At 40.6% G+C, this 13,091-nt stretch overlaps 1 protein-coding gene and 2 long non-coding RNA genes across 3 annotated transcripts in view; 2 read left to right on the top strand and 1 right to left on the bottom strand.

Moving 5' to 3' along the window:
• The window catches only part of LOC125723424 (stonustoxin subunit beta-like), a 248,766-nt gene that overhangs the window by 49,714 nt on the left and 185,961 nt on the right, over positions 1-13,091 (top strand). The window lies entirely within an intron of this gene.
• On the bottom strand, positions 2,687-4,657 carry LOC125723432 (uncharacterized). The gene is made up of 5 exons (XR_007386880.1): positions 4,531-4,657; positions 3,882-4,001; positions 3,200-3,375; positions 3,052-3,123; positions 2,687-2,871 (listed from the first exon to the last, which is right to left on the bottom strand). It is a non-coding gene; the product is annotated as an uncharacterized LOC125723432 (long non-coding RNA).
• LOC125723446 (uncharacterized) lies at positions 7,789-8,373 on the top strand. Its single transcript, XR_007386903.1, has 3 exons — positions 7,789-7,828; positions 8,028-8,105; positions 8,302-8,373. It is a non-coding gene; the product is annotated as an uncharacterized LOC125723446 (long non-coding RNA).

The raw sequence follows: 13,091 nt of genomic DNA, 5'->3' as shown, positions 1-13,091 counted from the left end.
ATTAGAATCTTTTGTAGACAGAACAAAGTAATACTCTATATATATTGTTGTATATATTTAATGACCTGCAAAAATTTACCATTTCAATTAGGGTTTTGTCAGCATCGCCTTCCATCATGGAGCAAATGACACAGTAGTCCAATGCCTTGCCTACACACACAGAAGTTCCCATAAGCTTTTTGTGCTTTTATTATGAAATGTGTATGACTGAAGCAACACAGTTAGATGATTATTGTGGATATTTAATTACTCTAGAACCCACCCTGATATTCCAGGAGGGAACAGGCTATTTCCAATCGGGCATTTGTCACGAAATCTGAAGTCGTCTGAACTCGACTGATGTCTCCCTCTGAAAGGAGATGTTCAGCAAACTGCAAAAAAGAATAAACAAGTATATCAATATCACTATAAATTTGTCACAATATGAGTACATATCCTCGACCTTAAACTGAGGTTCAGCATAAATCTTTTCATTTCAGCATATGCAATACACCATGAAGTGCAATGTTGCTGGTATAGAACTAAAGCTGAAGAAATCAATAGAACAACTACAAATATTTATTTAAAATGTGCTTTTTGGGTATTTCAAGGTCGCTGTACACAACAACAAATAAATAACACACAGCAATGATAGCTGTGTCATTATTATTCCTTCTGCAAAACCAACACCTGTATACAACAAATTATAAACTGGAATAGGTTTAAAAGCATCAATGAAAAGTTTTTAAAACATTTACCTTCAAAATTAAAACGCCGCAACTGCTACCATCTCTCTGCTTGTTGTGTTGCAGGGTTGCTACTGTCCATGTTGCTCTGTTCTCATCATCCCCTCTCTGTTTCATAAAATTCCTAAAACATAAAGGTCATTACATTCACATATAACAAAGTAAAGACATTATAATTTTTCCAAAAGAAAATATTCAATATACTTGAACTGTGATACCTCCAGTTGCGCAAAATTCTCCTCTCATAGGAGGCTTCATTTCCAAATGGGTCTATCAGAATGATTTTTTTGAGGGGAATGTCGACAACCTAGAAATATTTTGATGCAATCAAACATACATAATATTAGTTATGATATTTTTAATAATATAAAAAATATGTAATTGTAATATTTATTGTTTCACAATGATATAGTGTTCCTAATTCCCACTCACCAAAAGTATCCAATGGGCTCCAACATTCACGGGGCATGCCCACTTCTCCACCACAGGAAATTTCATCTGTGGTAAGTGGTAAGAGTAAGTTAGTAATACTTAATCATGCAAGATATAAAATGTTACACTATGTTATGATTTACCTTCATGAGAGTTCGGAATTTGCCAGTAAACAAAGATGTTGCCACAACTGCACACATCTGGTGTATTGGTTTCTGTAAAAAATAAATAATCTTGTCTTTTATAGATTGAATATGTAGTTTAAAAATGGACAAATGTTAACTGTTTTCATAATTGATACTTGCCTGATGTTTCTCCAAAATGTAGTGCACATATGCATCAATAACCTGTAGACAACAGGTTTATAAGCAACATGCAAAACTACAGTATTAATATGTTGGACAACTTATTTTCCTTCTCTTACTTCATCCAAAAGCCACTCATTCCCCTGCAGGGTGCGAAAAGAATGATCATACAGTTTGTATGGGCCAACAACTGCTTCAACCCTCCCAGTGTCCTTTGCAGCCCAAAGCATCATCACTAAAAAGCAAATGTAAAACAGTTAGTGTTACAATAAAGAGGTCCATCAGACCAAGTCAAAAGCAAGAAATATCTAAAGAATTTGTAATGAAGCAGACAAACTGAACTCATGCAAACATAAAACATGTAATATACAGAGGGTGGACTAAATAGTCAGTTGGGTTGCTCACCCTTTCCTAATTTTTAAAACTGTTTATACATAAACATATTTTTGGCATTGTTTAGAGATTAACTATTTTGTGTATAGTTATCTGATCATGCTGTTATTTTGTTCACCCATCTGTAATTCAAGCAACAAACTTGTGACCAACTGGTCAAACAGGTAAAAAGTAAATGTTACACACAAAACGCTGGACTGGGCTATACTGACTAACTGGACAGGGCCAAACTGGCCAACTGGACAGGGCCAAACTGGCCAACTGGACAGGGCCAAACTGGCCAACTGGACAGGGCCAAACTGGCCAACTGGGAGCTTTGTAGTTACAAGACAAGACCTTCTTCTTGGGGTGTTCTCTTTGATATAGGGTTTTTGTCCTGTGTTGGTATTTTGCCTGTGGTGCCTGTGTTCTTTTTGTTAGGGGGAGGGGTGCTGTCATCTGAGCCATCAATATGTTTTTGCATGTTTTTGGCAAAAACAATAACAGAGGGTCTTAACAGATAATTTAAAATAAAAAAATAATAAAATTAGTAAATATAACAAATCTGGTCACAACACACAAAAAATAAAACATCCAAAAAAAATAAAACACCAACCGTTTTATATTGTCGTTTGTTTTTTCATCCAGTCCATTTGTTTGTGGATGGTAGGCTGCAGTTACACTTCTCTCAATGTGCAACATCTCACACAGGCTGCGGTTGAGCTTTAAAAGAAAAACAAAGTTATTAAATACTAAATAAATAAATTTTTAAATAAACAAAGAAAGAAATTCATTACTTCATTACTTCATTGACAAATTCTCTTCCTTGATCTGACAGATCTTTTCGGACATCCGTGTCTGTAAATCATGGAACAGAGATGCCTTCCAACTTCAGTTGCAGACTTTCCTTTCAAAGGAAATGCTTCAACCCATTTAGAGAAGTAATCTGTCGCTGTAAGGATATACTGGTAGCCATCAGTGGTTTTAGGCAATGGTCCAGTCAAATCTATTCCAACCAGCTCCCACACAGCAGACACCTATAACAAAAACACGCTATGTTTGTGTGTATTTACTCTTGGGGTAAATACTAGTAAATACAATTTGAAATTTGTAAAAGTACATGTAGAGATTGGAGTATGAACTGTATATACATACTGCATGCATTTATTTATAGCCATTTAGCATCTTAATGTCTCTAAAAAATTTTTATGGATTACCTTAATACACTCCAGTGTCTGTACAGCTGTCAAAGGCCTCCCTACCTTTTGGCACTCATCACATTCCAAGATCTAAAGGATATAAAAACATTTCATGCCTGTAGAGTCTTCACATTCATTTGAAGAAAATACATCAACTCATACATACCCAGTTTTCAATGTCCACTGACATGCCATACCAGTAGAATCTGGAACATATGGCATTCCGTGTCTTGTTGATCCCGGTGTGCCCTCCCAAAGGTGATGAATGGAACTCACTGAAGATTGACCTGGCCTCCTCTTTTGTTTTGATCACTCTCCTTGTTCCATATTGAAGTTCTCCATCTAGGTTTGCACAGTAACATTGGTTATAGGGACATGGTTAAAACGGGGGCAAGGGGTTCACGACTGCAGGTTCAATTCCCCACCTGGGGCTCTGTGTGCAGAGTTTGCATGTTGTCCCTGTGTTTGGTGGGTTTACTCAAAGTGCTATGGTTTTCTCCTATAGTCACATGCATTGTAGCCTGACTGGTGGCCAAACTGATAATAGTGTGTGAATGTGAGTGTAATTGTGCCCTGTGATGGATTGTACCATTGTACCCAGCCCTGTTTTCCCTGGGATGGGCCCCTGGTTCCCCTGACCCCTGAGGAATGAGTTCTCCATCTACATAAAGAACATTAAAAAAAACATAATATTGGCTATTATTAAAAATATTCAATTGTTTGACTAATTCTGTAGCTGATGTGCATGTTACAAGTAATTTCTTGTTTTTGTTTTGTAATGGTTTGACATATAGTGCTATATATTACTTTTATTAAAAAAAAGTAATTAGTAAAAAAAACAAACATACCCTTTAGAGTAAATTTTGAGGCATATCTTCTTAAATTTTGCTTTTGTGCTTTCTCGAATCCAGATGGGTATGATCCCACAGAAAGAAAATCATAAATCTCTGTCCATTTATTCTCCATTTCTATAAAGAAAAAAGATGAATTAGTGATAATGAAAAAAAAAATCAATGGGCAATTTAGCAATAAATACAAACTAATCTGAGTGTCCACAAAGTAAAAAAATTGTCATGACCATTAAAATTAAGTTTTACTTAACCTTCCTATTATCTACAGAATCATATGAACACTTAAGGATCATTTGATTGTCTTTGGTGCATTGATTTTTAGAGTCTAGGTGTTTTCGCTGCCATGAAAACTAGTTAGGTAGCTAGTTCAATTGTTAGTAATTATTTGTGTAGCGAAAACAATATAAAATAAATCCACACAAACGGTAAAAATGTGTACAACGTGTACGACTAGGACAAGCTACTACAGGTTAGCATAAAAAATAACGTTATACATGTGTTCTGTCTTAAAATATACTAATAGTATATTCATAAACTGTTACAGTTAACATACAATCAAAGTTAACATAAAATCACTCAAACAAGAAAACGTTACCATAAAATCTGACAAACAAGAAAAAATAAATATATATCTTTATATACTCACCGCAGGTAACGTTAACCACAAGAGCAGCACGGATTTATGGGCGTTCCGCAAAAGTGGAAAAATATTCAGAAGCACATGCGCGGTGAGCGTAAGTAGGACGGATTCACGGGTAGGATGAATTTATAGAACACCGGCGCTCAACGAATCTAATTTTCCTACATTTCCTCTTTTCTCAGCGGTTGGCAGTCAGTTTTATACATGCCCCGGCATCTGCCTAGGTGAAATATGTATCAGACTTCCCATTCCTTATAGGTTCCTTTAAATCCAGCGTATTTGTGTTTCCTGTTAATACCATTGATATTCTTGACCTAACTCCCCTGAATATTTTTTACAAGGGGGGAAAACAATGCCAGTTCTTGACTCACAGGTGGACGGTTTTCTCTAATTTAATTGTACTGTTTAGCGCTGTAAAAATATTGCAATGACTATTTTCTCTACATTATTTTTTTTTACACATTGTCAATTTGTCTTCATATATGCTTAATTTTCCATTCTTTCAGGAACATATAAACGAAATATTCATACATTTAAATATATATTCAAACTGCAATGTAAAAAACTGGGACTAGTTAAACTATAGGTAAACGATAAATGGGCAGAAATACATTTGAAAATTATATATAGATTGAAATATGTCTGTTGCCGGTTTGCTGTTTTAGCGCCGTTTTCCCGGTGCGCTTAAGTACCCTTGAATGAAACGGAGCGCAGGGACATTGGTCATAAGCTTAATTTTCCAGTATCCTGATTGGCTATAAAGTCCGCCAAGATGTCCTGAAATTGCAGTTTGCGCTCATTCTATCTTTGTCGCATGACTGGACCGGTAAGTATTTTATTTCAACATATTAATATGAATTTATCATACGATATAACTGAAATAATTGCCGTGGCCCACGTACCTGAGGCGAGTATAATCACAACCACCGGCGAGTACAAAAATATGTACGTCCGATTACAACTAAGTGTGATTTATCGGGGCTAGTACATTGCTTAAGCGCCGCCCTGTATATATGTAGGGCTCCAACATTATGAAAAAATCACGTCATGATAAACGTATATCCAAATATCACAGTTTTCGATGTATCTCGGATTTGTCACCTTAATAGAATGAGAAACGTAATATGTAATATTAAGGACTAGGCTGGGAACCCTGGCCTGGTGTCGAGGCAAAAGTATTCTATCGGCCTCGAAACGTTAGAAAATCTACAACTAAACTAATAACCAACAATATACCGTTATCTTGGGATATATGGATTAAGATTAATATATACAATAAAAAATTATTAAGGCTGAAGTGTAGCTCTTAGAACAGGTATTCGCGTTAACAACCGTAGCCAAAAAATTGCAATAAAAATTTATATCTGCGTTTTAACAGCCGCTGTTTTAAAACGCGCGGGCAGGCGTTAGGTGACCAGTACAGACACTGCACTCTATAGCACTGTAATGAACTCCAGTTAACCATATTTTACTTAATTATTAATTGTTGCGAATTTTTATGTGAATTACTTATGTATACATTACTATATTTTCTAAATGATTATGGTAATATTCGATCAACGTCTAAATAGTCTAACGTCCTGTTTTACAGAACGTAATGCAGACATTAAACGGGGGATACCTGTAGTTGCAGTTGTCAGTGAGGAGGTAGAATGGTTTTTGCAAACATGGAATTTATATCACTTCCCAGTATGGCATTGCAGGATCACATAGCCAGCCACACTGAATCTTGACACAAAACTGTCCTCAAATACAGTATGGTAGTAGTGTAGGACTGATTAGATTCATTTGTGTAGAGATAAGCGATCCACATATTTTTGTATCTGAATCCAATCAGGTAAATATATTAAAATATCTAAAGGCAAATGTGTTTTATTTCCCCTCATATTTCCTTTTCTTCCCAGAGTGCACAGAAGTAACCCACACACCATATAAGGTACTTTAAATATGGATAGACGTAAGGTTAGGAAAACAGCTGTGAAAAAAGTGAACATGTTTTTAGTATCGCTTATGAGTGAGAATACAGAGGGCACTGAGACTGTGATGGAAGGTTATCATACAATCGGTGATACCAGTGTAGATCAAGCCTATCCTTTCTATCCCAGTCAATCAGAGAGTGAGGGGGAGACCTCAGGGGAATCTGAGAGTGCTTATGCAGGGGGTGATATGAGCAGTTTGTCATTGATGGGCGCACTGAGTGACTGGGCTGTCAGGTTTGGTGTATCTTTAGTTGCTTTGTCTGCCCTTCTGGGAATTCTCAGAATACACCACCCATATCTACCCAAGGATGCCAGGACCCTACTCAAAACAAAAATCCTGTATTGTGTGCAGAATGTAGCCGGTGGTCATTACTATTATTTTGGCATTTTAAAAACCTTTGGCAAAACAATGGAGAGGATGTGGTCTGAAGTTACAGTACATATAAGTAATGGTCTGATTTGGATGTGATTTGGTACATGTGCAGACCAGCCATGGGACCAGCAGTGTGCCTATTCTGCCAACTCTGTTGTCTGTGTGATCTGATATTATAATCATTGCAATACAGTCACATGACCTTTCACCACGTCCAGATTCATTTCCACCACTCCGTCTGGGTGCTTAACTTTTTTTGTCACTGAGTATATTTTGTTTATTATCATCAACAGCTATGTTCAAAATTGTGGAGTTTAAGGAGACAAATGAGGTAGAACTGGTCCCTGGTGTGTGGGTGAAAGATGGTGTCTGCCACTGTCCCCCCTATAAAGGAAAGCAGTTGGATTCAGCAATTAAGCATCAGGTCACTCCAGAGCACAGCTGGATACAGTGGGAAGTCAGAGTGATGTTTATAACAGAGAGTTATGAGGAAGGGAGACGGAAATTACGGGAAGCTGAACAGCGTTCTGACCTCCAGTCAGAAGCTGAAGAGTCTGGGAAAAAGAAAAGGAGAAAAATGCATGTATGCGTCTTTCAGTATTTATGTTTCTTAATTTTTTAATTGCTTCAAGAAAGAATGGTTTATTTATTTCATATGTTTTATAATGTTGATCTTCAAAATGTTTTTTTTTTTTCTTAAGGCCAAGTAACAGACTTCTAGATGCCACTAATGGTGCTTCAAGTGAGAGTGAAGAAGAAGCAGGACTGCAGCAGAGTGACAGACGTGTACCTGAGGCCCCACCAATCAGCCAAGTTAAAATTTTAACACCCTTGCAGACTGCTAATACTGGAAGTCGCAGTACTATTCCCTGGCTGAAGAATCCACCTCTCCCTCTGGAAATGATGTGGCAACCTACTGATGCCCTATGTGGAGAGCATGACCTAAACAAAAGTCAGTAACAGGAGTTTAGTGACCAGTACAAGATTCTGTATGGCTCGGCACTTGCCATATGCAGATGCATTTCCCCCTGCTTTTCTGTTTATTTTCTTAAGCAGATTTTTTTGATTATTATACATTGAAGAATTGCCACCAGTTCATTATGTCATTTAAGTTATGGAATTGTCATCCCCCCTTGTGCTTTGTTCTTAAGACCGTGCAGACTTGTTTTCCTCACCACCACCTCATCCAGAGCCTTCAAAAGTTCAGAAGTCCTGGATACCATCTGAAGGTAATATTCATATATTTCGTTATTTATGAATGTTACTTCTCAAAAGGATTATTGTTATCTGAAAACTAAAATTTGGTGTTTAAAATAGCATAATTAGCCAGTGTTATATTAGAAGGAGCATTTATTGTCCTGTGACGTTACCTTTTCATTTGCCGTCGCTGACGCTGTGTAACAGGGCCATTGTTTTTGCCTTTAGTTAATCAGTTTCACCAAGACCATGCAAAAACCTGGACACCCCCATCACAGCTACAAAGGACTCCTGCTGAAGGCAAGTAACACCTGAGCAATTTCCTATTAGAAATGAAAGTTTTTTAAGGGTAGCCACTGTCAGTAAAAATATATTAATATTTCTACATTGGTTGCCATTTCTACACTGCATTGGTACTCATTCCTGAACCTTGTTCTAAGTATAAATATAACACTAGTGGGTATTCTCTGCAGTACACACTTTTCTAATTGCTGGTTTTAATTCTGAAAGTATAGAAATCACTAAATTTGCATTGTGGAAGTGGTAAACGTGTTTGAGAGTTCCTGAAATAATAATATTTACATCATGGTTGTCATTGATGGCAAGTTGTATATTGGGTTTCTGAGGTTGACGTACATTGATTGGATTGCAACCATTGTAATAGCTAGTAAAAAGCTTGTAAAAAGCTAATCAGTCGGTCTTCTACAATAACTGAATGTAGCAGCTTTCTAATAATAAAACATTAGCCATGCAGTTGACTGATGTGGATCAATCAAAAATAATATACATTAAAAATATCTTCTGGTCTTTTTCCTCTTCTCTCTAGTACCCCAATTTCCTCAAGGTTGGGCTAATTCATTTACCCAGCAACAATCATTACAACAGCCACCAAGAGTTTGGAGCAATCAAACTTCATCTGAAGGTAAGTTCCATAAATGTGTAATTTAATAATTTATATAGATTTTTTTTTCAGTGGAAATAGTTTTTATACATGCATTTATACATGCACAGTATATGTACTGATTGTTCATTCTTTTCTTGTGTTTCCAGTGTGGATTTCATGTGTCGGTAAATATTTCATTGGTTAGCACCCTGTTGACTCTCTTACCAGTTGCTGTCTGTATCTTTGCAAAGGATTCAGATACATGAGAATACCTTCAAAACTTGGTCAGGACATTTAATGTTACTTTATAAAGTAAAGAGTAGGGTTTATGATTTGACTAAATATCACATCACAAGGTAAACACTAGCAGGCAGCTGACACTGGCAAATATCACCTGGTATGACTACTGGAAAAATAATTCTCATTGTCAATATCTGATAAAATCTTGCTATAAATCAAACTTACCATAACATTGCAAATGCCTCTTTATGTGTTTCAGCACTAATTCGGGAAGTCCTAACAAAGCAAGAAATGATCCTTGAGCAACAGACATTTATTTTGCGTCTTCTTGAAGCACGGAAAAACACCCAGGATTGTGAAATTGAAGAAGGGCTTCTGCCAGTGCATGATATAGAAGCACTACAAAACGTGGAAGTACAACTTAGTAATGGAGAATTCAAAGAGAGATTGGTAGGTTTTTATATATCTTAGGGGGGAATACCACTTTCTGTGGTCACTATTTTAAAGTTTAACAGCCACTTTCGGACTTTATGATTAACTTTTTTTTTTTAAATGCAAAGTGAATGTGTCTTGTTCCATCAGTCATAAAGTTTTGGTGATTTGTGACTAAATGTTTTGGTGTGTCTCTCGTAGATGAATCACTTAAGTCTTATTGGAGGGTGTGACATAAAGGATGCAGTCTGGCGGCTAATGAGGAAAACGATTTCCAATAGCCTTGCTAGAAACATGAATTGGAAGGGGTTGAATGGGAAGACATCATTTGCAGCACTGCGATTGAAGGATGTGATGATTGGTAAATGTATATGCAAACATCATATGGGTCATTAGCTGGACAAGGTGGTCGTTGAGAAGGATAAAATATATGGAACACCAGAACACTCAAATAAACAAATAAATGTAACCCATCACCACGAAATGAGTCTTATGGGTGCAGTTCTATCTTCAGACTCATTTTGTGGCGACGGGTCATATATTTGGAAATAAATATTTCAATAATTAATTAAATGTGTCATTTTATTTAACAGTTCAATAAATGGAATTACATTTCATAATATGCAAAAGTGATTGCTTACATAATTTAAATTCTATTTCACAATAAAGTTAGACTTCACAATGATGTATTTCTGAATAATGGTGCACTCTTTCAATCACTTTGAGGGGGGCGGTGTCATGCCCGGCTCGTCCGCTCCTCGTGTGTGCCACGCCCCCTGATTACCCACGTGTATTTCCCTGATTGTCTCCAGCTTTGTCTAGTTACTTTGATTAGTCCTGTGTATTTAAGTCCTGGTCTCCCCGGTTTCCCTTGTCCGTCATTGATGTTTGTATGCGTGAGATGTTTCCCCATCCGCGCTTCCCAATTAAACTCCCGTTTTGCCCCGTCTTTGCCTGTCTGCTTGCTCCTTGCATGCCTTACCCGCACGATCGCCTGCCTGCTTGTACCCGATCGTGACAGGCGGGACTGAGCTTGTGATTTGCTAATCCCATGTGATCCATTATTCAGCCTAGCAGATATAGGAAATACTTTGAAAAGCTTTGGAGGACGTAATTATTTTATTTATTGAGATATTTATGTATGTATTTATATACACATATACATTTACTTATTTAATTTTGAGTATTATGGTTGTCACGGGACGTGGGCAGCGATCGCGGGCAGAGCGGCGATCGTGCGGGTAAGGAGCGTGGAAGGAGCAGGCAAGCGGAATACGGGGATTAACGAGGGTTTAATCAGGAAACAGGAAGCAGGAGACATGGAACGCCAACTAACATCAATGACAGACAAAGCAAACTGGGGAGACCAGGACTTAAATACACGAGACTGAATGACAGCAAACGGAAACAGCTGGGTACAATTCGGGAAACACACCTGGGTAAGCAGGGGGCGTGGCACACAGGAGGAGCGGACGAGCCGGGCGTGACAGAACCCCCCCCCAATGGCGCGCTGCACCGGGCGCGCCCGGGAGGAGGCGAAGGACGGGACGAGACCAGGGAACCAAAACCTGAAAAACAAGAACCAAAACCATCAACGAGGGACAGGGAACAAGACAGACAGGCAAAACTGACACAAAGGCAGAAGCCAAGACAAGACCTGACACAGGACAGGAAAAGCGGACAAACAGACCAGGAAGGGAGAAACAGAGGGAACAGGCGGAACAAAAGGAGCGGGAGTGACGGGAGGGAACGACGGGAAACCAGGAACAGAGCGGGGCAGAACAAAGGGACCAGGAACAGAGGACGGCGGGACAAAGGCAGGAGGAGGAACAAAGACAGGCGGGACAGAGACAGGAAAGAAGGGAGAGAAGGAGGAGGAAGGAAGGGGAGCCCCAGCGGGCGACGGGAGGCAGCCGGAGGGGCCGCAGGCGGCCGGAGCCGGAGGGGACCGAGAAGGGGCTGAGGAGACAGGGCGAGGGACCCGCGGAGGGGCCAGGGAGGGAGCACCAGGGAAGGGGACGAGGGAGCTGGAAGGGGCCAGGGCGAAGGCACGGCGAGGGGGGGAGCCGCTGCAGGCGGCGACGTCCTCCGACGGGCCGCAGGTAGGGGCCCCGCAGGCGACCGAGGAGCCGCCGTCGGGGAGCCCCCAGGCGACCGACCAGGCACCGGAGGGGGGAGCGAGGCAGGGCGACGAGGCACCGGAGAGGGACCCGCAGGCGACGGTCAGGAACAGGAGCGCGGTCAGGAACAGGAGCGGGCTGCAGTGGGGGCGCCAGCCCGGGAGCTGCAGGTTGCTGCAGTGGGGGCAGCGAAGGCGGCTGCGCAGGCGGCTGCGCAGGTGGCGGCTGCTCGGGAGCGGGGTCCGCCGGCAATGGCGGCTGCTCGGGAGCAGGGTCCGCCGGCAATGGCGGCTGCACGGGAGCGGGGTCCGCCGGCAATGGCGGCTGCACGGGAGCGGGGTCCGCCGGCAATGGCGGCAACGAAGGCGTCTGCGCAGGCAGCGGCGGCAACGAAGGCGGCTGCACAGGCAGCGGCGGCCGCACGGGAGCGGGGTCCGCCGGCAGCAACGGAGGGAGGTCCTCCGTACTGGCGATCGCCGTTCTCCTCCGTCTCCCTCGCTGGCGCCTGGCGGTTGCGGGAGGCGGCGCGATGTCCGTGAAAACGGACGGTGGAAGAAAGGCTTCCGGCTCCGGGTAAGGGTAGAGGAAGGGCTCCTCGTCCTCGTCCTCACTGGAGAACCAGTACTTCCACGCGGGATCGGGGTCGCGTGTGGTCAGCCTCCGGGCTGGAGGTAGGGCGGGTACCTCCCTCTCGTCCTCCGCCGGAAGCCAAAGCCTGGAGAGCGAGCAGGCGCCGAGATAGATCGGCTCTTGTGGGAGCTTCTTCCTCCCTCTCCGCTTCTTTTTGTGGTCTGTCATTCTGTCACGGGGCGTGACAATGGTGTTCCATAAAATATGACTTAACATTGCTAATAACTTAACATCTATAAACTCAGTGACAAAAGCAAGTTAAGCACCCAGAAATAACGGCCTGATTTGAATGTATGATATAATCATTGTGATAGTCACATGACCTTTCACCATGTGCAGATTTATTTCCACCACTCCAACTGGGTGCTTAACTGTTTTGTCACCAAGTATAAAAATCTTTAAATAAATGAGAGTTTAATACTAGGTGAATTTTTGGATATGTTGAAAAACTAAATTTACATATTTCAATGTTGCTGCATTGAAAAGATACATCTTAAAACCAATGTCTATTCATGGATTATTTTTAAACTGGCATAAATTTGTTTTAAAATCTCAATATTGTATGTATTTTGAGACATATCTGTTACTTTCTGCCATTTTAGCTGCAGTTCGAAAAAATCCACTGATGTCCAAAGCAATGATGCATGATGATGTGGAATCTGTCATGAAAAGATGGCTGCAGCTTGCTTTAGATCGAGAGGGCGGCAGAAAAC

The sequence above is a fragment of the Brienomyrus brachyistius genome, unplaced genomic scaffold (assembly GCF_023856365.1).
Source record: "Brienomyrus brachyistius isolate T26 unplaced genomic scaffold, BBRACH_0.4 scaffold48, whole genome shotgun sequence".
Taxonomy (NCBI): domain Eukaryota; kingdom Metazoa; phylum Chordata; class Actinopteri; order Osteoglossiformes; family Mormyridae; genus Brienomyrus; species Brienomyrus brachyistius.
Note: the sequence above shows the minus strand (reverse complement) of the source record. Positions and strands in the feature narration are given on the sequence as shown.